Below are 4,506 nucleotides of genomic sequence, written 5' to 3' on the forward strand. Positions count from 1 at the left end.
TAGAAGGATAGTAGTGGAGGTGTGAAATAGAAAGATAGTGGAGTGGGGGTCCGCTTTAATTTGGATTTGGTTGCCTTGCTCTTTTAATCAAAACTGTTGGATTGGTGTTTTTGGAGTTAAAAGAAGAGTTTTTATCATTTTTAAATCACGTGATCTGCCTTTTTGTTGTCATCCATCACTGGTCTGGTGGTGGAGAGATTCTGTTTTCTGTTTTTGCCTTGTGAATCATCTTGCATTTTGTATGCATATTTGGTCATTCATCTTTGCTTGCCTTTTTTTCCTTGTTATCATCTCCTTTTTCTCTTTTTGGACGGTTTTATATATTTTATTGGAAGACTTATCATATCATTTGATTAAATAAATTGTAAAGTAGGACATTACCACTCATCATGATTCATAAACTCAGCTCATTTCAAAACCTATAACATCTATACACACACTTACTGTGTACTTGAATTTCTAATATTACCAGTGGTTAGGATTTAGGTGTCAAGTTTTGGGATTTATTGAAACCCTGACCCCAGTTTTTTTTTTTTTTAAAAAAAAGGTTTTGGGATTTATATAAAATAAATTCCACAAGTTTGGTGGGGATATGTTAAAGCTGGATGGATAGCATGTGGGTCTATTGGGAAGTGGGTGAATATGACTTGCTTGCATTTTTTCCATTTTATCTTCTCTGTTTTGGTGTGAAGTGTGTGCATATGCATGGGCTTCCTTCTCACAAAATCTACATCACTTTCGTCTTTTTTTTAGGTTTTGATTCTGTTCTAGGTCTGCCATCAATACAGTGCAGATCTGCAGCTGAAGTTGTTGTGCACGAGTAACTAAGACCGAATCAATATGGATCTTGATTATTGGAAGTGTTGGGATACTTCAAAGGTCTGTAAAACTTATATTTACAAGCTAATCGGATCTGTCTTCATTTGGCAGCTTGCTATTTTGCTAGATAGATAGTTTCTGTAGTATTGTTTTGCTAATATTAATGAATTCTTTATTGAAAATGCCTAAACAGAAGGAATCATGGAAGACATTGTTGGTTTTAGCTTATCAAAGTCTTGGAGTAGTATATGGTGACCTGGGAATTTCACCGCTCTATGTTTACAAGAGCACATTTGCTGATGACATACAACATTCAGACACAAATGAAGAGATCTTTGGTGTTTTATCGTTTGTTTTCTGGACCCTGACTCTAGTCCCATTATTCAAGTACGTTTTTATAGTCCTTTGAGCTGATGACAATGGAGAAGGTAACGTCGAGATGTATGATGTTCCACAATCCAATTCGCGTTGTTATATATAACTATAAATGGTAAAAAAAGCATCTTTTCTCTACATATATTTGCAGGTGGTACATTTGCATTATATTCGTTGATATGCCGGCATGCTAAAGTAAGCCTTGTACCAAATAGACAGATTGCTGATGAAGCACTCTCTACTTATAAACTCGAGGACCCTCCAGATAAGAAGAATACCTCAAGGATTAAAATGTACCTTGAAAAGCATAAATTCTTGCACACTGCTCTGCTAATCTTAGTTCTTCTGGGAACTTGTATGGTAATTGGAGATGGAGTTCTTACTCCAGCAATTTCCGGTAAGTGAAGCCTATTTGCGATTCATTAGAGAAATTCTTTTTAAAATGTGGTAACAAGCTTTTTGGTTTTGTGTAGTTTTCTCTGCTGTATCAGGCCTAGAGTTATACATGTCCAACGAACATCACGAATGTAACCAAAAATCACTAATTACATTGAAATATGTTTACTACTACTGTCTTTTTATAATATACCCTTTAACTCCGTTGGTTTACATTTACAGATGCAGTTGTTCCGATAACTTGTTTCATCATAGTTTGTCTTTTCGCTCTTCAACATTACGGAACTCATCGTGTGGGATTTCTGTTCGCGCCAATTGTCTTGATTTGGCTACTTTGCCTCGGTGCCCTTGGCTTGTATAACATAATCCACTGGAATCGACATGTATATGTGGCACTCTCTCCCTATTACATGTTCAAATTTCTGAAGAAGACTAGAAAAAGTGGATGGATGTCTTTGGGTGGAATATTATTGTGCATAACAGGCTCAGAGGCTATGTTTGCTGATCTTGGTCACTTCTCTTATACTGCTATTCAGGTGAAGGATAAAAAAAATATCTTGTGATTATTATTTCATTGATCATGAAAATCTCTACTTACTCGATATTTCCTTTTTCAGATTGCTTTCACATCTCTGGTTTATCCTGCTCTAATTTTGGCGTATATGGGCCAAGCAGCTTACTTGTCTCAGCATCATCCCAGTGGTGACCAGATCAGTTTTTATGTATTCGTTCCAGGTAAATCGTGTAATAAAGTTCAATCTCGTTGAAGAAGAAGAAGAAGAAGACGAAGAAGAAGAAAAGCATGAATTAATTGTTGGAGTTCTTTATTTTGCAGAAAAAGTGAGAATGCCTGTGCTGGTACTGGCAATTCTTGCTTCTGTAGTGGGAAGCCAAGCAATCATAAGTGGAACATTCTCAATCATAAACCAGAGTCAATCACTTGGCTGCTTTCCTAGGGTCAAGGTTGTTCATACTTCAGAAGAGATACACGGCCAGATTTACATCCCCGAAATCAATTGGATGCTAATGACTCTCTGTATTGCCGTCACCATTGGGTTTCGAGACACGAAACACTTGGGAAATGCATCAGGTTTAGCTTTAATGGCGGTTATGCTCGTCACCACGTGCCTAACTTCCCTAGTCATTATTCTTTGTTGGCATAAGCCTCCAATAGTAGCCATTTTGTTTCTACTATTCTTCGGGTCTATCGAATCGCTCTACTTTTCAGCTTCACTCACCAAGTTTCTAGAAGGTGCTTGGCTTCCGATCCTCTTAGCTTTCATCCTCATGACCATTATGTTTGTTTGGCATTACGCAACCGTTAAGAAATACGAATTCGATCTTCACAACAAGGTTTCATTAGAATGGCTTCTGGCATTAGGTTCAAGCATAGGATTCTCTAGGGTCCAAGGAATTGGCTTGGTCTTCACAGATCTAACTTCCGGTATCCCAGCCAACTTCTCCCGCTTCGTGACCAATCTCCCAGCTTTCCACCGTATTGTTGTCTTTGTGTGCATAAAATCAGTGCCCGTCCCTTACGTGCCCCCGGACGAAAGGTACCTCGTCGGCCGTGTGGGCCCCGCAGCACATCGTTCCTACAGATGCATCGTTCGGTATGGATACCGTGACGTGCACCAGGATACTGATTCTTTCGAGACAGAACTTGTTGATAGACTGGCCGATTTTATCAGATGCGATTGGTTCCGATCCTCGGATGCCGCTGCCATGACGGAGGATGATCAATCGACGAGCGACTGTCGACTGACCGTTGTCAGAACGATCGGGGCCCCACCGGCTTTTGATCTCGAAGGCAGTGAACCGGCAGCAAGCGTATCTTGCGGATTCACGACGGTAGAAAGCATGTCGGACGTTATCGAAATGGAACCAGTCCAAATAAGGCAAGTGAGGTTTGCGATTGCGATCAGTGATGATGAGAGTGATAACAGTATTGAGTTGCAAATGAAAGAAGAGTTAGAAGATTTGTTTCTTGCACGACAAGCTGGGATAGCATTCATTCTAGGACATTCACATGTTCAAGCAAAGAATGGATCTTCGTTCATGAAAAGACTAGCAATCGATTTCGGGTACAATTTCCTTAGAAGCAACTGTCGGGGTCCTGACGTGGCGTTGAAGGTACCGCCAGCTTCTCTGTTAGAGGTTGGCATGGTTTATGTTGTCTAAACTAAAACTTAATTTTACATGTATGTATATATGTATATATAGGAAACTTGTTTGATGCTAGCTAATAGAATATCTGTATAGTGATAACTCAAAGAAACATGTGTAAGGGCAGGTTAGTGGTTAATTGGGAAAAGCTTTTTAAAATCAGATCATACGGAAACAAGACATTCTGATAAAAGTTAATTTTGCTGTTTGTTCTGTGATTTATCCAATCTCTGTATATGGACTAATCCATGTTTGACTAACCAAGCAGACAAATGCCCTCGACACTGTGGTTCGTAGCCACGTGTTCTAATCTTCTAAGCGAATATTTCTATAAACATAAGTTCTATTAAAAGGTATTGAGCCTATTAGTAATGACAGGGGAAAGACTTCCGGAAAAGTCGAGCCCATCAATAAGAGACAACGCCACGCGAGTGCGACGAGCGATGATTGGACCGAGGCCGGCTCGAGGAGGTCGAGCCCGACTAAGACAGAGGCCAAGAGGTCTCGGGCTGCCTCTCGGTCGGACTCGCTCTCTCCCGTCCCGTCGGCTCGCTCTCTTAAGTCACTCGCTTAGGGGCAAAATGGATATCTCCGGGAGGACCTAAAGACCCCTACAAATAGCCGCGGATTTGACATTCGCCACAAGTCAATAAGTTTATAAGTGAAGTTGATGAGCCCATCTCACTAACACACTTCACTCTCGCTCTAAGATTGTCCCGTCGAGAGACAATCCAAGCCACACAACCGATC

At 40.3% G+C, this 4,506-nt stretch overlaps 1 pseudogene; it reads left to right on the plus strand.

The window, feature by feature from the left end:
• The first annotated feature begins 840 nt into the window (after positions 1-840).
• Positions 841-3,771, plus strand: LOC139885038 (potassium transporter 2-like; annotated as a pseudogene).
• The last annotated feature ends 735 nt before the right edge of the window (positions 3,772-4,506 follow it).

The sequence above is a fragment of the Rutidosis leptorrhynchoides genome, unplaced genomic scaffold (assembly GCF_046630445.1).
Source record: "Rutidosis leptorrhynchoides isolate AG116_Rl617_1_P2 unplaced genomic scaffold, CSIRO_AGI_Rlap_v1 contig70, whole genome shotgun sequence".
NCBI classification, from domain to species: Eukaryota; Viridiplantae; Streptophyta; class Magnoliopsida; order Asterales; family Asteraceae; genus Rutidosis; species Rutidosis leptorrhynchoides.